At 30.2% G+C, this 22,546-nt stretch overlaps 1 protein-coding gene across 2 annotated transcripts in view; it reads right to left on the bottom strand.

The window, feature by feature from the left end:
- The window catches only part of LOC148284063 (ankyrin repeat and BTB/POZ domain-containing protein 2), a 90,274-nt gene extending 74,734 nt beyond the window's left edge, over positions 1-15,540 (bottom strand). For both annotated transcript variants that reach the window (XM_088242727.1, XM_088242728.1), the window contains exon 1: positions 14,858-15,540. The gene's annotated coding sequence lies outside the window, so the exon portion shown is untranslated. The remainder of the gene's footprint in view (positions 1-14,857) is intronic.
- Positions 15,541-22,546: the final 7,006 nt, after the last annotated feature.

Genomic DNA, 22,546 nt, shown 5'->3' with positions numbered 1-22,546 from the left:
ACGGAATTTATATTAAATCTAGTTTTTACGAACATATTGAGAGAAAATCAGAAATGTTACCGAAATCGATTTATATGTATATGACCTATGCTATACATTATCCTCATCCAGCCGCATGAAGAATGCAGTTCTGTGTGTGAAATATTACTGCACAGTACTACAAAAAGGTTTATGATTTGCTCAAGATTATGGACAGCGAGTCAAATATAAAAGAATTTGTTTGTCTATACGTAAATTATGTTTTATTCATTTTGTAATCAATAAATCCACAATTTGTCAGCCTTAGGAAAGGCTCTTGTCTAGATGGACGGTAAATTGTGAATTGCTAAAGTTTGAAAAAATCTATATGTATATGGATTATTGTTTTTCTTTCCTTTCGTTATTTTTCTTTAATATAATATAAGTACAAACACTGTTAATATGAATAAATAAATAAAATTAAAACCCTGGACGAGTGTTTTCAACTCGACATCTTTTCTTAGGTAAAATTCCTAAAAAAGATAATCGAATATGGCCGTTCGCGAACAATATTTGAGGTCCCAGTTTCGATTGCTGGCAGTATTGACTTTAAAATATTTCTTTTCAAGGTAGTTTACACTGCAATATCATAATATTTATTTATTTATTTACGGCCCCATAAGGCATTTATATAAAATTAGTACTAAACCCCAATATCGATTTTATGCTTTATCAATGCTTTCCCAAGGAACAGTGCAATCTACCATTTCTAAGGCAATATGAATTGGATAATAATATTCAATTGCAAAATGATGAATTTTATTAAGATGATAAAAAATAAAGCTCATCGTTGATTTGAAAAGAATCATGAAGCAGTGAATAATGCTTATCTTTTAGAAACATATTGTTGGTGAGCAACACAACTATAATTTTAGTCATAAAAAAAATACCAGATCTTTAAACGTTAATTTGTATTATAAGTAGGTACATTTAATACATTTAATAAAGTCCAAAAATTGTAGCACGCTGAGAATCTCTTGGGCAGATTCATTATCTTGTTCAGTATGTTTATGATAATTTTAAAATATATTTTTATAATATTTTATCTATACAAGTTTTGAATCAGTGTATTTTTATACAAATTCACTGTCTCTGGACTGGCACTGAAAACGTAAGACTGATCACCTTACATTCATATAACAGATGATCGCGATACGTTGCATTTGGTGTACTAGCGCAATGCTCTGTGTAACAATCAGGTTTTGATAGTACTATCACAATGCTATACACACTAATCATTCATCATGTTTCCAAAAGAAAATATACGACGTTTTTGAACGCTGTACAATTATATTTGTTTTTCGCACCATACGGGCTTGAGAAAAATCACATAAAAAATATTGTGGTTTCCCGGGGAATCGTACCTGAAACACTCCGTGTGCAAGACAAGAGTCTTAGCTATAACACCACGGGGGTCGCCAATACACATATATGTTTTTAAATGTCGATATTCTTAAATTACATTTCTACGTCATTACAAGTATAGTATTAATTTTTCTGATGTTACGATTATATGTAGTTCTTTTCTGTACTATTTGCACAAAACATATACGTTTTATTTTTTATTTTAAAAAGGCATTCTTTAGAAAAGTGTCTAAACTAAACATATTTCAATAAACTACATTAAACAAGTATCATACATTAAAAAAAAAGATATATTAGGGATATCAATATCTAAACAATAAAATAATGTATAAATTTGATTAAAAAAAGAATTGATTATAGATTTTTTTGCAAACAATAATAAATAAACAAAATTCGGTATTATTATTTCCCGTTTTTCTTTTTATTTTGAATATTTTTTCTCATGTATATTCGAAATTACATAACTTCAAATTAAAAAAAAATACCATAACAGTGTAAGTCACTTTCCAAGCAAAATAACTAGTCTCTTTTTTGAAAAGTTACACTTATAGCATGAACTAAATATATAAGAGTAGATTGTAATATTTAAAAAAATCATGTTATGTAGCTTTATTAATTAATTGAAAAAAAAAAAAAACATTATTTGTGCGAATGTCGGAAAATGATTGTGTACATAAATAAAATAATTAAAACATTAATTTACACTAATTTAATTAAATCCTCAATATTCACCCAAATGTACTATTATTATTATTATTTTTTTATTTTTATTATGCCTTTTACCAAGTTTCTTGTGGTAATATTACCCAGAAAAAAAGTGCAATATAAATTTACAACAACTGTTAAATGTGAGCAAAACAATATTTCAGACATTAAAACAAATAACAAAACGTTTTACAACATTGTGAGTATATTATTGCGAAGACAAATATGAAGAATCTTCATGATAATTTAATGCTATTGAGTTGTATTAAAAAAAGATCTAAAAATAATTTAAAATGGCAAACCGGAAACTATAAATATATATTTTTTATAAGAATTTCTCAGTCACGCTATTGGTGTCGTATTAATATAAAATAGCCTCCCGGGTACCCCCCCTACTGCCTCCTGACCCACCACTGCTCCGCCCTACGAGAGGAATGTAGCGTCCGAGAGTAGGTACCCAACTACACAATACAATAATCATATATTATATTATGATGGAGTTGATATCAACTTGTGATGGAATAATTAGCATTAGCACCGTTAATTTTATTTTAATTTACAATAGCAATTACGTTGGCTAATTTATTATTTTATTTTAATTTAATTAAATTAACAATGTAAGTAATAGGCCGAGGGACCCATTTACAATCAAATTAAAATTTGCCCAGGTTTGAGAAAAAACGTAATTTCAATTACTGTTGTCTCACTGAGAATCGAACCTGGAACCGAAGTAAAGCAACGTCATTACACTACGGCAATCTTTCAATTCTTTTGATTTTATGATAACATAGCATAGATAAGCATTATTTTATTTTTTTTAAAACTGAAAATAAAAAAAAAGTATCCCGAAAAGTTCTTTTATTCACTAATGCATTTTTTGTATAAGTATGTTGTTTGTCTGCTTTTTATAAATTAACGCGAATTGTTTTTTTTTCTATTTACCGAAATAAAATTCAAATTATGCATATTGAACATTTCAATATGAACATTCACTCAGTCATTATTCTTTTTCCGCATTTAATGGTGCATAGGGCATTTATGTCTACATGGACTTGTGAAACATGTGTTTTTAAATGAAGAAATTTGAAATTTTCAAAAAGCCATGTTAATTTCAGATTTAATGTTCTTAGGAAACTTACCGTAATAACGAGTTAGACTTTTTCGTATATTAAGAAAAACAACAGCAATACAAACAAATACATACATACAATAATAATAAAAAAACATAAAATAAAGCCAAATAAGTTTTCCACATTATAAATTGCTTTTTTAATTTCTAAGATTTCTAAGTTGTCTAATAATAATAATAAGAAAACAATAATTAATAACCAAATAAACAATATTTCTTTTAATCCTCTCCTGTCTAACTTCGAAAATAGTGATATCAAATTACCACCCGTGTAAGGAAAAAACGACTCGATTTATTGGGTCCACGTGTAGTATTTAGTGAACACGAAAAAAATAAAAAAGGAACCAATTCATTAGTTACGTAAACCTTGACGAAGAACCTTGTTTGCTTTGAAACCGGTCGGTGGAAAATAAAAATTAGTGGTTAAAAACAAAGTTGTTTTATGTATTTTATTATAATGAATAACCACAAAGTTAGTGTTTCAAATATAAACTTTAAATTGTTTTTGAATTCTCATTTTAAAAGTGGGTTTACTGCAGTTAAATATATCGGTCATATTAAAAAATACATTATAATGACGTAGAACTGAGATGGACCTTATATGCATTATTAAAATACTAAATGCTTTAAGTGATATCCCATCTCTGTTGCGATCAATTTCTTTTCATGTTCCCAACCGTGTCACCAGAAGTCAAAATCTGCTATTTATAAAATCTTCTATGAGCAACTTTGGTTTTTATGCCCCAATGTCCAGAATGTGTAGATTCGTCAATTCATCACACGACTTGGAATTTTTTGGGATAGATCTTTCGGCTTTTCGTAGATCTCTTCGCGACTAAACAGTGTGAGATGAAGTTGGATTGGCATGGTTTAGCTCAAAGTTTTAGGTCTTTTGTTTTTTTTAATATATTGTATACAATTATTGTTTTGCCCTCGTTTGTCTTTGCTAAATAGTTTTATGTTCTTTTTGTTCAGTTTCTTGCATTTATGTTTCTGTTGTAATTGGCTTAGGCCGTATATATAATAAATAAATAAATAATTACGCGCCAAGCAAATCAGAGGAGAGTTCTGTGCATATATACAGTGTATATATGTACAGAACTTATACATGTATGATGATGATAAGCATTAGCAGTTCACGTGCTAATGTAATTTATTTCGCGTGTTAATAAAATGAGGTAATAATAGCAATAATTTCCGACAGTAATATAAAATGAATATGTGTTGTATACCAGGTAGAGGTAGATATATAGCGGAGTACCGGGTAAGCAGTAGCTACTTCAGCGGTAGATTGGCCAAGCCGTAAACAGTTATCTAATTTAAATAACACGGCCAATAAGTGGCACAACTGCGTTGGGGTGCCATGGACAATTCGTCTCAACACAAAATCGAACCCGAGTATGACAAATATTTAAACAGAGGCGAAAGAAACGTGAAAGTCAAAGTCAAAGCAGTCATTGGGTACACGGTGTAAAATTTACAATTTGTATATTTTTAATAAAATAAGTATTTGTGTTCTTATAAATTAAAATATTTTAATTGTGCGGCCGTTTTTGTGCTAGAAAATGGTAATCAATTTGTGGTAGTGCGCGGTTTGAACCTCGGACCTTGAAACTCTGATCCGTGAGTCCATGAATCCGCGACACCACCAAATGACCACAACGATGGTTTTTTATCTTCCACAATCATTTCATTACACCTGCACTTTTTTTAATAAGAAAAGCTTAAATAAGAACTTCAGCGGGGTATTTCTTTAAAAAATACTGAACCTAATCTAACTTAAAACTGCCGAATACTTAAATACCTACGTATGTTGTATTCCAATGTACTTCGTCAGCCTCGTGGTGTAATGATCAGTGCGTTTGCTTACCATGCGAGAGGTCTAGGGTTCGATTCCCGACATGGTTGATTTGAAATATCTACGTACGTGTTTGCAAACTACAATATTCAGTGAGACTGATCGTCTTACCTTCATGTAACAAAAAATGATCAATATACGCTGCGATTGGTGTACCAATGCAGTGCCCTATGCATTATTAGGTGCGGAAAGGAAATTATGATGTTGATGTTGTATTCCAACTTAACACAGGGTTTTTGTCTCGTGGAGTTAGGGATAAATTTATATTTTTTATCATTTATGTACAGCGCATTCAAATCTTTGATGACCTTTCTTTATTTCGAGTCGGGTTGTGGTCCTGTGGCTAGTGTACCGGACTCGCGGATCAAAGGTCAGTGGTTCGGCTCCCACTCTACCCCAACTTAATTCCCATTTTCTAATAGTGAGTTTTTTACAGCTCGTTGAAAATAGTACTTAAAATGAAATATTTGATATGTTATTAAATATTTTTATTAATAAAAAAAAGCATGTGCGAGACAAAAAGTTGTCACATGAAATATTGTAGTGTGCGTTATCACACAAAAAATGTTTGGTTATTTGCTTCACCAACAGGCACTAGCCATTAAACATTTGAATGCACTGTACTGTTTGCTGTAATGAATAAATAAAAATAAAATGAAATTATCAATAACAGATCATAAGTCCTGTAAATGCCTACACATCTGTATTTACTGATAACTATTTCGTTTTTTTAAGCTATCGGTTCATAATCTCATAAGTAGTTGATTACGAAAATTTTGACATACACAATAAATTAACCTATTTTGTATTCATATTTATCTATTCATTTTTTTCACATTATAAACCGTGATTAATAAAAAAAATAATGTGATCTCTCTAGGGTTACTCGTGCCGAGGACATTTAAAAATATCCTTTTATTATTTTTTTACATGTGAGAATATATCAAGAGGACTTAATATACTGATTGAAATTACAAATAAGGCAGTTTTAAAAACTACGTATCTATGTTTATAATTAATTTATGTATATCTATATACGAACAATAAAAGAACAAAAACATAAACTATACGTTTGTGGAGCAGGTAATTCAGTATTGTTTTGGGCCAGTGGTCGGCAAACTCATTAGTCAAAAGAGCAAAGATCAGCATTATGAAGATTAAGATTACTTTTGAGAGCCAAATTTCTTTTCGTTAAACTGTTTTCTTTTCAAAGCTAAAAAACCTTACTATGCAGTAAAGATCTCAGTATTTACTCTCTGTTTTTAAGTAAATATTCTTTAAAATTAGCGATGCAAAGGAGATTTAACGACAATCGTGTTGACAATCTTGATCACCAAATCCATAACATTTGAAATTTTTCGCCTGATGATGAATGACGCAATGGTAAAAAAGCATCTCGTGATTAATTTTTGGTTTGAAAATAAATAAAAAAACCGTTCTCACTTCACTCATAATTTTAGCTCAATATGTTTAAATATAAATAATTTCATCAAGTTTAATATGATGCTTCTCCATGCATTCGATTACAGTATTTACAATATCCTCAATGAATCAAAGGGTCTTAGAAATCCTAGAAATTCCTAAAAATTCTAGATTCAAGAAATTCTTGTATAGAACCTGAAGAATAAATCATTTTAACAAAAAGTGTAACTTGCGCTGAGCCGCACTCGAGTGGCCAAATAGCCACATGCGTCTCGCGAGCCGCGTTTTGCCAACCATTAGTTTAGGCAAATGAGACAAATATTATGTTATTTTAGCGAATAAAATACCTAAAGCTTTATTCCCGTTGAAAACATTTCTAATAACGAGTTCGTAATGATCTGCTCTAAAATTACCCTATTGAAAATTGTGATAAATCTGCCATCTCATTATGAAGAGCGGAAAAGTAAACATCTCATAAAACTGTTTTCTATTTATTATAATAATTTCAGTAGCAAATGCCACGTAAGAATGTACATTAACTACATATGTGAGTAAAAAGCTGCTTACTTTTGACATAATACGCAGATATTACAATGATTAATTTCACCTCAGACCCGTGCAATCAATCTTCTTCTTACATACGAAGAAATAATGACCTTGCAAGAACTCTGGCTGAGTCGCATGTAACAGCGAGGATTGTAATTTTACTTACACGGTGCATAGTAAAGTGTTAGCTTCATCATTTTCTATTTCTAAGCAAAACGTACGCTAGTGACATCAACGCGTGGTTAGAAACCCGCCAGGAAATTATTCAAGAATTACAATGTTTTTCCAAAAAAATGCTAATAAATCTTCACGAAAAGATTTTTTACACGTAAATTATTATTTATTTGTACTTGATTTCCTTGTAAATATTTGTTTTTAGTTATTTTTTTGTCGTATTTTATAAAAAAAATCACTGTGGATCTGTTTAAATGCAAATATGAAATTATGAATTTATTTGAAATGTGGTGAAATTAATTATGTAAATTGGCTTGTCCTAAATAATCAATTATTTGATTTGCGTTTTTTGGCAGTTGAGAAAAGTTTCTAGTTTTGCTCAAACAGTTCATAAATAATTCAAAGTAAGGCTGTAATTAAATAATTTCATTCAAACAAGTTCATCAAAAACACCGGAAATAAAAATCTGATTCAAAACATTTTATCGCTGTGTTCATGATATTAAAATGAGATGTGTATCACACAAAAGCAAAAGTTTTAAGAAAAAACTACCATTGTTCTAAGCTGTTATTGTTTGGTTATTTTTATAAATGAGAAAAATTATTCGCATCATTCACGAATAGTTCTCGGCTTAAATAAATAAACGCACTCAGCGTAAATAGGCAGCTACATATTCACTTCACTTTCACATTATTTCTCGAGAAATCAAATCATCATTATCATTATTTTTTTAATCCCTCTAAACAATAGATTTGTACCTGCCTAGACCACCCTGAAGCGTATTCGAACATATCAAGATATTATCATACATACATTTTTGTAGCTTGTCAGCTTGGAAATGTTAATAATATTAGTTTATTAAACTTCAATTAATCAGAACTTTTTATTTTGAATATTTTTCATTTACACTAGATCTGCTTGTATCGCAAAATATAATTTAAAAAATTACATAGTAAAATATTATAAATATAAGTATTAACTATATTTATAAATATGTGTATTTTATAATTGGCGTTCATTGGTCGGATATTTAGCTATAAAATTGTTAAGTAGGGTCTTTAGAATGGGAATTCATTTGGATATTTGAGACCCTACTAATATTTTGATACAAATATTGTATTATATAAAAATTTAAAAAATGTAAAGAAAAGCCCTATATCAAACATAAATGAAAATTTGGTGATGAAAATCTAAAGCGATATTAAGGGTTTACATGAAATTTTGTAATCTGAATGGAATTTTTCTGTCACATTATACTTGTGTATAAAAATATTATATGGACTGGTAATAAAATAGATCGTCGATATACTGAAAAACCCTCTAAATGCATTATTGCCTATTTGAAAAAAAATCGTTTGACCCAACAAAACTCTTTTCCGGTCTTACTTATTCATATTTTGGACATGATCAGTACGCATAAAGCCATCTTAGTTCATTTAAATCGTTTTATTAGTTGATGTTTCGAAAAAAAATATCTGGTACGGAATCGTTAATTTTCACCTGAAATCACCCTTAAAAAGTACTTTTGTGAGTTATTTATTATCATTATATTACATACACAAAATTATATTTTTACAAAGTTGCTTTGAGTGCCTAACTAGGGTTATTTACTCATTTCTAAGACAGTCAAAAAAATATTAAAAAAACAGTAATCAATATATAGAAACAGTTATAAAGATAGAGGACAAAGTGAAAAACAAAGTAAAATATGGAGTAAAAACATGGTAAATAATGAAGTAAAAATGTAGTAAAAACATAGTAAAAATGTAGTAAAAACATAGTAAAAATGTAGTAAAAACATAGTAAAAATGTAGAAAAAACCAAGCAAAAACATAATAAAAACAAAGTAATAAATGTAGTGTAAACATAGTAAAAACCATTAAAAATATATAAATATGACTATGAAAATATTTTGAAACTCAGTAAAACGCCAAATAAAAACAGAATACATAGTAAGAACATACTTAAAGTCATAGTAAAAAAATGAATGCATGTGTATAGCAAAAAGCATTTAAAAAAAAATGAAACAGCAAAATACCAATTCATACATGCTAGCTTTGAAACTAAACGTCGGAGGATTAAAAAAAATATATCAGTCAGTCGATAAAGCTAAAAAAAAAAACATATAACTTTATTTTTATACCATATATCATATAACTAGTTTTCTCAAATTTGTTACATAGAGGGTTTTGTTAGTAGACTGACGAGATATTATAGTTTTAAGAAACGATTGTATAATTATACTAGCTTCCCCCGTGGCTTCGCTCACGTGGTATTAGAGATAATTTTTTTACGTACTGAATTAGTTATGTCGTTTATCAATAATAATTTTCCCGATGTAATGATATATTTCATCAGGATTGAAAGTAGCTTTTGCTATGAAATAAATATTATTTTGATCCGTTAGTCTATGGTGACGTAGAATCGTTATTCTGATCACAAAACTAAAATCCTACTAGGTACGAAACCAATACGAAAAGTTAACTGAACTAACCATAGATAAAGCAAATCAATTATGTAAATTTAAAGAATTTATTTCGAACGGACTATTTTTGGCATCCCACTTTACGGTCTAATCATTTTCAAATAATGTTGCTCATTGTTGATTTATGTTTTTTTCATTGTAATTTTTTAGAATTCGGTTTGAAAGGTTGGTATCAATTTTATTTCTTACCTGTTCGGCTATTCCCATGTAAAAAAATATGACAATCGGTCGCTCCGCTGAGACGTGAAGGAAACACAAACAAACAAACACACTTTCGCATTTATAATATTAGTTTGGAAGTATGGATAGCAAATGAAAGACATGGATAATGATGCTATTGGTATCATGGATGTAGCGCTTTTTTTATTTTTATATACTCGATAAACGACAAACTTACACACGCTGTTTTTACTATACAAGTCATCATCCGATCGCTTACTACCTGTCCAGGTATGTGGTAATACTGGAACTAAGGATACCTTTACTTTGTCTTTAACTCGTTTCAAATAATTAAGTAATTTAATGTAACGTTCGTATTGCATCTGAACCGACACCCATTCCACTCGTCATAAAGTCACGCAAATCAATCAGCAATGTCCGGCATCTTATTTATCGTGGTATAAAAAATATTGCAATAAAGTTACTTAATTAAAATGTGTAAATTACTAAACTCAAGTCATTTGCTGAAAAAAACATATAAAAAACTTAACTTAACTTTTTTTCACTACGAAAAATCTATTTTACTTTTTAACGAAATGAACTTTACCACACTTGATATCTATTTTGTGATGCGGTTATTTACTATCTTATTTCTCAGAGTAATAATGCGCCAAGGTATAGATGAGTCCAAACGCAGGAAAACCATTCTATGACTATTGGGTATTAAGTTAGCTACAGTTCGCAGCAAAACAATGGGCCGTACTCAGGTCGAGATTCGCCAAATGGATATTAATTTGCATTGTAAATATTTTTTAATATGTACCCGTGTATTTATTATTGCAGGGTTATTCCAATTTATTTTTCTGTAATTCGCCTATATTTATTTTATAAAACTGAAAATACATGTGTATGTTTATTTTTATATGCATTTATTCATTTTATTCATAACATACTAATTTTACATTTATTGAGACATAAATCCGAATTCCATGGAACCAAAGTCCTGTGCTGAGTTTGTTTGTTTGTCCGTCACATCTCCGAAATGGCGAGTCGCAGCGGCCTGAAATTTGGACTCGTTATTTTAAATGCGATTTCGAGGTTAACATTGCTATTTTCGAGTAAAATTTGAATCGACCTCTCCTCGATAAAAACTCAAACTTTATATGGATACCTAGTGCGTCCTCGACATATTGCTCGTAATCAACTGTCATTATCAACAGTAAACATACTTTAATTCACAAATGTATCCCCTAAATTGAGAAAAAATATTATCTGAAGTAAATATGTTGATATAAGGAAAGTTTTTAAGCAACATAATACACGTGTCGGGACAATAAATGCCAAAAATCAATGTAAATCATGGCAAAATATTCGAAATCAATTACCTGTGAAAACTGACTAATTTAACACCTTTGACGCTCCTACTGCTGCAACCAAACATTCTGCAATTCGCCATAGTCGATTTTTATTTATTATAACGTAAATATTAAATATATTTACAAACAAAGCCAAGCACAGCTACAAAAGCATCCGATCGAACCGTTATGTTTATGTTGAAAAATAAAACAAAATGGCCACCAATTAGTTGCTAACCAACAAACTAACATCACTTACGTTCTATGAAACATAGTGATAGGGCTTCTCTCTATGTTACGCATTTTCACTCTGAGATTTATTTAATAGAAGCACAGTCAACAATGATAAAATTATAAAATAAAGAAAAGTTTTTAAGACAGTCCAGCAAAGTTTCTAAATAATAATTAAACAATTAATTAGAGCTATTCAAAATGACTTTAAAATTTATAAAAACTCAGACCGTTAAAACATTAATATTTCTTTGATAAATAAATTCGGTATCTATTAACTCGCAAAATGATAAAGTAAAATTAAAACCATTAAGATTATCTAACAATATTTTTTAAGTTACCAAATTCTATATTCTTACTGCAGAATTATGTACGAGTATTATTTAAAAAATAATAATTGCGATGTCTGTTTGTCGGTAATGCAAAATATAATTATTCTTAAAGTGTTGATGATTATTTAAACTTCAATAGCGATCTAAGAAATCTTCTTTTAAATATTTCACGTGATCCAGTCTTTACTTTTATTTCTCGAATTAAGTTTCACATTAATAAAATATACAAAATCAGAATACAACATTCAATTTATTTTCACCTGTGATTAACAGCTATCCCTGCAGCTCTTTTGATACATTATGCTTAAATGTGATATATTTTTTGTTTTACTCATTTCTTATTTCAGCTTGTAATAATAAGTAAATGAAATTCTTTATTGCTGTCTAAACCAATTAATCGACTTTGTGTTATAATTTTGTAGCTTTTTTGTTATAACTTAATTCAATTTAGCAATATTTTGAGTTTGTCTAATTTTTTTGTAGGAGAAGACTAGATTTCTCCTCTAGAGATTTTTTTTGATTAACAAAACAACATATTAAATATATATTATGTTATGATTATACATTTTTGAGATCTGTAAGTCTTGGCTTTTTTAAGGCTAATGACCCGCCATTGGCTGATTCCAGTGGTCACTTTTCACAATGTGTAACATTCACCACTTTGCCCATGGTTGAACATCAATGATTCTTTCATCAAATAGAAAGAAATATAAAAAATGAAAAATATTTTTAGGCGTTGCCTAGTACGTAGAGGAAATAAATTTAGTCAGATGAATCTCACTTGTACCAATAAAGGTGTTAGCTCTCTAACTTTATGACAATCACCAGATGGAACAACACACAGTAAATTATGAATACAAATGTTGAGATCGCCATGGACGCATTACTGTTTTTTCGTACTTTTTTAAATTGAATTTTCTTTAACATTTTTTTTCAGTCTGCTACTTTGTTCCTTTTGATTTCTCTTTTTTTTTTAGAAACAAACAAAAAAACACTTTTATCAATGTAATTTATTTTGATTGTAACATTAACCAAAAAATGTTTTTATATACCAAATAACCTCGGCGGAAATCCGATATTCTGTAAGAGAAAAAGTGTAGATTGTTTGAGGAAGTGGAATGAAAATATTAAAAAAACATTTATAAGTATCATGTTTTGGATAATATATTGATACCAATTAATTACTCATCGTTAATAATGTATGAACGAAACAAGATACATGATTTTTTCAAGTTTATTTTCTCTCTTCTCCCTTGAAAAATTTAAGTTTTGTCCCTTACAGTATTTCAAATTTCCACGCACGATATGATGATATGTGTCCTGTAGTATTCCGCCATTTTGCTGGAATGAAAACATTACTATACGAGAACTTTCAATGAGTCCGATAATCTTATAATAGTAACGTTAGCTATGCCAGCGCACAGTAAAACGCGGTCCAGTTTTCTATGATAATGGTATGAACCCGCTCCGCCATGTTTGGTCCATTTCACAGGTATCGTTTAAAACCACGCGACACGATAAAATTAGGGTGGATGGACATTTATTATATTATGTTAAAAAAAAGTTATATATGGTACTTTCTGGCATAAGGAGATCGAGAGGAAATTAGTCGGACTTTTGGTACGCTGGTTAATGCGTTTGCCTGCCATTTAACATAAAAATATACTTATAATGCTATAAAAATCAACCCACCCTATGTTATTTTATCGTGTCGTGTGGATTTTTACACTCGTCTGAAATGGGTCTTTCGATGGAGGAGAGGCCCCAAAAACAACTGGCGCATTTCTATACTAATACAAGTGTAATTTTTTTAAGAAAGCCTTTATTTAGGTATTACGTGTTAAAACAATGAAAAAAAAAATATACCAGCCAAAAAATATGACAGCATAATAAATTTAAAAGCAATATTTAGTATTTGTTAATTGTTTAACTTTTTTAAAAAATGTTTTACTTGTTTCGAAATAATCAATTCCTCTACAGTGCAGTATAACATAATTTAAATTTATTATAGAAACAAAAGACGAGTGATACTTTTATCCACAAATGTGACCGGTTTCATCGCTTTCACGAGACCTTCGAGACTAGTCATAATTTATAAAAAATGGTTAAATATATAACACATCCATTTAAATTTAGTGAGTAATAATACCGGATTGTTTTTTATGCATGTAAAAGTATGTACATATTTATGCATTATTGAGTTGATTCTTAACATTTTAAGATCTAATATAAACTATTAATGATATTTCAATTTTAATCGAAGTTTATCAAGGAAGTGTTTATGCGAATTGATTTAAAATATTTCAAAGCTTTCAATTTATTTTATTTGTAATTTATTAAAATTCATTGTACGCTTTTAAATCATTGTACTTTGAGTTTTGAGACTTTTCTCCTCATTACCTGCTATGGTGTTGAACTTTGTTGTATTTTATTGAAATTCGTAATTTCAATTATAATAATAAAACTATATACGTATTTTTATTATTATAATTAAAATGCAGTTCCACCAAAAAAACTCAATATATTCGTAGTTTTAATTTGGATATGGAGCGTCTATAGAATTCCTTAAGGTTGCAGAGTAAACAATATCAAATTGGCAAACACTATAATGCCAATCTATCTCGTAAAATATAGCAGGCAATTTAACGAAAAGAGTCGCATTGATCAATTCTTTTTCTAAATTTATCTTATTCATTGGACAGTTTGACAGATTTTCATTTGATGCTAACCTGTTAAATACCTAAAATTATCTTTAAAAAACGGTGAGAATCGTTGAAATTTTAATATTCGTCGTGAGTATTCTTTATTATCTATTAAAACTTTTTTTTACTATATTATATTGTAAAAAAAGAGAATATTAGAGCACTCACAACATACAAATATACTTAAAACATTTTTAATTAACAGTATAAATCTTGCTTATAATACATTATTACTAGCTTTATTTGTAATTTCTCATAAGAATAATGATAAACTGCTTTAACGGTAATATAGAATGGCATTAGACAGGTGCCAACCAACACGACATCACACTTCAAACAGACACAGCATTCCACGGGGGTTCCTACATTTACTCACCGAGATGAAACTCCAGGCAGCTAGAGCAGAGAGGGGACAGTAGGTGTTGGTACAGCACTGACTGCTAGTCACCGGCTACTGGCCATTGGCTACTGGCCACTAGCCTCCGGTACTACGAACACAAACACTCGCCTTCCTCACTAAGGTAAAGGGAGACAGGAATCACATCAACTGCTACCTCATACCGTCATCTCTTCAATACTTAAATGTCAACAGTGTCAACACACTTCACACAACAAAAACATTCCCACTGAAATACTCGTGCTATGTATATTCACTTACTTTAAACAACTACCCAGTTATTGCGTAATTAATTTAAATGATAAGAAATTTTAACTCTGAACATCTTTGAAAACAATTATGTAATTCACAATGATCATTTTCCATATCAAAATATGAACACGCAACGAAACTAAGCACTGTGAGAAAATGTGTATTATACAATTGTTTAAAATCATCGCACAAGTTGTGATTTGAATAGCCTGAGATTGAACAGAATGGAAAATCGTCCTCGAAAGTATTATTAAAAGCTGAATTTGACCGTATTAACTTTTTATTTGTCGGTCATTTGCACAAATTAAACATCGATTCGTCGAGATTTGGGTAGTTGAGTCGTATCGAACGTAACTCGGCGCGAAGTCAAGCACAACTGAAATCAAATACTAAGTAGAAGGCTCTGCTACAGGCTCTTACTAGGCACCGGACTGTCCAAAAGCAGCCCAACGGGTCCACGAAAGCTCCACACTAGACCGGCAACCGGCACTGGGTACTGACACCGCGCGCTGCGCTGTACACCGCCACGCGGTAGCGAGGCAAACTTTACCGAAGCTCGGGGACCGCTTTGCGAGTAAAACAACTAGGTAGCCGCTAAAATAATTCACAAAGGATAAAGGCTCCGACCTATCACTACACGTCTTGAAGAACTCTGAAGTTTTTTTACAACACACCTGAGTTACGTACGATAATTGTTTTAAGGGTTATATGGAGGCCTTCACGGATTATTATTCCCTCTCGGGGACGCAACCGCTCGCCTCTGGAATTTGTTTTAAAATCAAACGATACAGTGGATAGTAAAATTGAATCTCTGGTAAAAAGAGAACGGTCTATATTTTTATTTACGCATTTTTTCTGTAGTATAGTGCGTAGATATTCCCCTTGGAAAAGCTTTGCCTATTGCCATTTTATTTTACTACTTAGTAATAATTATTGTTCGAATAATGTAAATAGAAATAAGTTTAATAATTAAGGGTTTAAAATAGCTATATTAAATACAAATCAATCAAAAATAAGTACCGAGTACCCTCAAAATTATCATACAAATTTGCTAACGGTAAACGTGAAAGTCAATTCTTGTCTTTTTGTGGAGTGAGCAAATTTTCAATCCTGTTTGGTTTTGCGAAATACGGCCATTATTGGCAATCAGCCTCCCGTGGAATTCTAATGAAACCGCGTTCCGAGACGCGCGCCCTCAACTTTTTTCGTCTCCTTTCTTTTTGAAAAATGTTTTTTTAACGGATCACTGCTCCTGACTGACACTGTAATAGTGCTGACATATCCTGTAACTGCGCATTTTGTTTTGGGCCTTGGACGGTTAGGTCCAGTGAAGTTGGTATGGCGGTGACTTTAAGGAATGCTCGGCGCTTTTGAACAGCGATTAAACGACAATTCGCTGTGGGTTCCTATGCCGCGAACGTTTTAAATAATCGTTACAAAAAAAGAGACCTTATCGCGCCACTATGATTATTTTCATAACAGCCAAACTACAGCCATGTGTGACAAAAACTGTAATTATCAGTTTTATTTTATTTTATTTTCATTTCAAATAAAGGAAATTTAAATGATGAGTATATAAAATAGTAATTTAATAATAAATTACTAAAAAATCGGTATCTCTGACTCGTTAATTTAAAAAAAAGAATAATAGTTTCGTAGGTAGTAGCTGTCGTATAAATATTATTGTTACAAACATTTAACGTACGTCTACTTATATAAATATTAAATAATGTGTCTAAGTGTAAGTAAATAACACGGGATCAGCCAAAAAGATGCATATTAATAACAGTGACCATAAAAACCTACGCACCTTTTTAATGTGTCTATTGTATAATGGTCAATGCGTTTGGTTACTATGAATAAGATTTCGGATCTGATTTTTCACAAGAGCGACTTTAATAATTTAGTTTTTCTACTACTATATTGTATCTATATTCTAAAATTATTATTGACTGACATCTGACAGTAAAGCTGAATTTGAGTCAAGATATTTAATCATTAAAGTCACTTTATATTTGTATTACTAAATAAAATTTTAGAGACGTATGTGGCATATGAAAATTGACAAAATAAATAGATTCCAAATAATTAGTGTTTAAAAAGAGTGTAGTTTTGAAATATTTAAAAAACTAAAATGAAATCATTTATCCCAAATAGTTCACAATATATATTCTTGATCGGTAATAAAGTATAAATAGTACAATATTATTTATACAAGTATATGTAGATACTGTCAAGAGTCAAGACATTACTAAAACAGGATCATATTACACGGATTTAAAATTGGCACACCCTTGATACGAAGAATTCCTTCAAGATACAAGATTCCTCCTTCAAAATACACAAGCTAGTTAGTATAAGTCTACGAACGCTTGACGTGCTCGAAATATGGTCTCAAAAGTTTAAAAAATGTTTTGTTACATCATATTATTATTTTAAAAATACATATTTGGTTATTTTAAAGAAATCTAGTGGACTCCGGTTTCAAATCCCGGCCAGTTTAAATCTTACATTTATTTGTAAATAAGTCTCTTAAAATTGATTTGGAACTTTGATTGATGTTTTAAGACTTAGAGCAGTATAAATATTAAGTATTTTCTCATTCCACGTGTTGTACAAAACAGTGTTATTTGGCGACTAAGGTGAAGTTTTCTTCAATTTTTATTCCTTGTTCCAATCATGTGTTATTAGCCGTGATTGGATTGGTTAGATATAATTAATTTGTTAAGGTGTAAATTTTAGTTTGATTTTGTTTAAAAAACTTAATTTATTGTTCCGATTTTCGACAAGTTAATAGCAGTAGTCGTAGGTAATAAATAAAATTGAAATAACAATATTATTAAATAATTTATATCAATTTACACACCTACTGCATGAATGTATTATATCAATTATTTTTTTCTTATTATGAAAGATATCCAATCTAGTATAAGAACATACGTGTATTTATTTAATAAGTTGTATAGAATAAAGTAGGTACTGTATTGTACATATACGTTGTAGGCACCTTAGTAATTATTTTATTTAACTAATAACATAAAATTAAAATCTATTCTTAATGGTATTATGTACTTCTAATCAACCTTTGGTAAGTACTAAACAAAAAGGCTTTCCAAAGTTTGCTCAACAAATTAGTTTCACAATCGTAATAATGCAATTCCCCTGTCGGATCTAAAGAGGATCTTCTGTCTTCAGCCGACTCACTCGCTCTACAGATGTAGGATATCGTGCAGCAATAAATTATAAGCCATAGTATCAAACTCTCTCAATACCCAGCACCAGCGTATCGTCCTAGGTGCTGTTGTTCTGAATACCTACTGCAGTATTCACTTCTATAAATACAGGATGATGGATTATCCATAGCATCTCTGCTGTCTAAAGATCGTTGATAGCATTCTTCGGAAAGATGATTATCATAATTATTACGGCCAGTAGTCATAATACCTACTAAATATTACAAACTTCAAACACAAGCAGAGTGGTGAATGTTTTTTTTTCTTTTTGATCCAATTTTTATTGTTTCGGTTGTATTTTAAACCTTTTTTCTTTTTACGACAATTTAAATTCTTCAAAAAAGCTCCTTCATTTATTGTTTTCATTTTTGTGACTAAAGATTTCAGAAAATCATAATATCTTCCCACGGTCACCTCTTCTATAAATATTTCCTCTGAATTGTCTAGAGTTTCACCATACTGCGCACACCTTAGTTGACAGTTTAGTCTTTCGGCGTCAATCGTGGGATCGTCATTTAATATATGATGGACGTCCTGAGAAGTCTGTCCATCACAGCATCAGCAATCATCTTCCCTTTTTTTCATTCTTCGGAGATTATTTTCCAAAAGCCACCATGTCCCGACAATGTTTGTATCAACTCAAAGAACCGTTCAAAGATATCACAGATTTTGACGTCCATTGAGTTTATAAAAAATATTTTCGTCGTTTGGCCCATATTACTTGATATTTTATATTCCAATAGTTAATGATTTATTATTCGTATTCATTTGCTTGTTGCAGGAGGCAAAACTACTGGTTCATAATGGAGTTCTGGTACCGATCCATATGTATGGAAGCGAAGTATGGAATTGAAAAAAAAGTAGATAGTAGGCTAAATGCTCTGTAAATGCGATCTTTCAGGGGAATATGTGGTAAAACGATATGTGATAGGTGCACAAATGCGACCACAAATACCGATAAATATGTATGAAATAGATTAGTAGAGTATACTACTTAGAGTATACTTAATTGTATTTTCAAAATCAATATGGATATTGTGGAAAAATGTTTTCATACATAACTTTTGAAAAGAGATTATTTAAAAAATGTCACTAGAAAAACGCGACATGTTGGGCATTGTTAATATCTATACCTCAGGGGCAGACATATGCAAAACCAGAACTTGATGAAATGACATTTCGATTTTTGTATCCAGTTTATGATCGTGTCCATTGATTTTGAAGAAATGAACCGATGTTTTAAGATGCTGAATATCCAAATTAATTTTATAAATTATTTAAAAATCACATAGAGAAAGTAGATTCTTTAGGATTGTGTTAAACATTTGACCTTTGGATTTGCATCCGTCTGCCTTTGAGGTACATATATTATTGCGTTAAAAAATATTTTTCTTAAATTGTAAGTTAAGTCTGTAAAAAAAAAAAAAAATTTTAAAAAAATGGGGAAACCAAACAATTTAAAACAGTGTCAAAAAAAGTGCTTGTTTATTATTTTTTATATATTTCGTTATCAAAAAAGACTTGATTTACTTGTATTTATTTTTTTTTTAACTTTTATTTTATTGTTATTTTAAGATTTTTTTAAAAATATTTTATGTAAACATTATTACATTGTGTTACAAAAATGTTTAAAGAGAGAAATCCCTGCAAAAAAACTGCTTTTGCAGTTTGGCGGGAATTAAAAAAATTGTTTAGAATTTAAAAAAGAAAAATAAATAAAAAATAAAAAAAATAAAAAAATAAAAAAAAAGATTCGTGACGATGCTCTATAAACATTTGAACGGTTAGGAACAAAGTTGAAAATTAACATGAATCATTACGTATGCGGGGCGTGGCCAATGCAATGACCATTTTTGCGGAAATTCAAAATTCAAAATCTAAAGACATTATTTCATAGACCTTTATTAGGTACTTAATTTTTTTTAAATACTTTAAAGTGATATTTCCCTATTATGTTATGCCAAGACTAGCATATTGTTAACAAAATCAAGAAAGGAGCGCTGCGTTGGTTTGGACATGTAGAGCGAATGGACAGCGAAATAAAGGCTAAAAGGGTTACTATGCGAATGTTGATGGATGCAGAAAACGAGGAAGGCCGTAAAGGACAACATGTGACAACCAAATCTAACTAATAATTGAAGATGGACATGACAAATGTCGGAGTAGTAGGCGTGCGTGCAAGAAAAGATGTATGAATATAGAGGAAGTGACGTTTGTATGCAGAGACAGAGTGATATGGCGTTCTACCCCACGTTGTTTTGTTTTTTTTTTGGATTGTTTATATCATTAACGCAATGGATTGATGAACTGAATGGATGGGCTGAAGTGCGGAGATGTATTAGTTTGGTATCAAAAAACTTCTTTTAGAATGCGCAAATAAAATAATCAGTTATTAGACGGGTTTGTTACCGGTTTGGATCGTAGATGAGTGAATCTGATTTACATACTACGAGCTAATTACTGGAAATATTTTTTGTCATATTGAATGAAATAATGATGTCATTCCCATCCATCGTTTTTGTCAGTTATATATAGATTTTTTTTTATTTTTAAATATTTTTTTTATAAATTAATTTAATTTTGATATCAAACATAAACTAGTATTTACATCAAACTTATGACATTTAGGTTACTTAAATCTACTTCTATTCTAACAACATTATTTAAGTTTTATTCACCAACCTTTATCCATATAAAAACAAACCATTAATTAACATAATCCTTGACTAGTACTCGTATGTATTTTTTCCTAATATTTTCGCATGTTTATTTATACACATCACTTTTAAACAAAAAGATTCACATTTGTTTAATTTAAACAACTTCTTCTTCATACGTTTATAGTACTTTGAATAGTAGACAATTTTGGGATTTCGCTTTTTTTTATTTTACTTTTACATTTATTCATTAGATTTCAATCAAGGTAATGTTAGCGTATGTTTTAAAGTTGAATTATTTTACGGCTTTGAAAACTTGCAGATTTAATTATTTTTGCAAAACACGAGAAGAGAAGACGGAGAAAACACATTGTTAAAAATAAACATTTATACACGTATTTTAGATGAATTTTCTAGACGGTTGAAAAAGTCTTCTAGACATAAATCATGGTAAATATACTTTTCATTACCAAGCTGTTACCGTACACCTTATGTTTGGTGATTTGATAAAATACATGATTGATCCATTGTGTTCCTTAGAGTCAAATGTCAGAGATAAATGATAACTTTGTATTGCGGATATAAGACGTCGCGCGTTGCATGAAAAATTAAACACAAAGTTCTTAATCATTTTGTTTTTATAAATTTAATCGTAATATAATATTATATTGTACCATTTCATAAGTTTGTTGAATAAAAATTTAAGTCATATTTATGTCAAAAAATAGATATATTCGCAACGTACGTGTATATATTTGTTTAGGTATAACAAAACGAAAATTAGAAGGATGAAATACACATTTAATTATGATATTTACAACCACAATACACGAAACTGAGTCCCAAATAAGTTTTTCAAATAACTCCTGGGAGATGATATCTTCACATTTACACAGTTCGTTTTATCTCTATGCCAATGATCTTCAGATTTACTTGCATACTGATATAGAAAATATCAGTTATGCTATTAAAACGCTAAACTCTGATTTAAATTCGATTTCTTGTTGGTCTAAAGATAGCGGCTTACTGATCAATCCGAAAAATCTCAGCTGATTTTAATTGGTAGCCATAGACAGACCTCCCTTCCAAATTTTTCAAATTTTCCCACCTTAGTGATCGACCAAAATGAGATTCCTTTCACAAAAACAGTAAAAAATCTTGGCATTATTATGGACCAACACTTAAGGTGGCAAAATAGGTTATGATAAAGTTTTATCGCACCTCGAATTCACTGAAAAGACTGCAGAATTTTCTTCCAACCACAATTTTAAAAAATCTGTCCCAATCTATTCTATTGTCTTCTCTGTACAATTCAAATATTTGCTAACTGGACGCCGCGCCGATGCGGAACTTATAGATCGTCTGGAGCGCTTGCAAAATCAATGCATCCGCTTTATTTTCAATCTCAAAAAGTTTGACCATGTATCACCCTTTCGCTCCGAATTCAAGTGGCTTATTTTTTATCAGCGCATAAACTATCGATCTCTCTCACTTCTTTAAATTATTTACGTTTCTGATCATGGTCT

Source organism: Micrasema longulum, unplaced genomic scaffold (genome assembly GCF_059751315.1).
Source record: "Micrasema longulum isolate JH-2025_06_02 unplaced genomic scaffold, ASM5975131v1 h1tg000162l, whole genome shotgun sequence".
Lineage (NCBI taxonomy): Eukaryota > Metazoa > Arthropoda > Insecta > Trichoptera > Brachycentridae > Micrasema > Micrasema longulum.
This window is presented reverse-complemented; position numbering and strand designations above follow the sequence as displayed.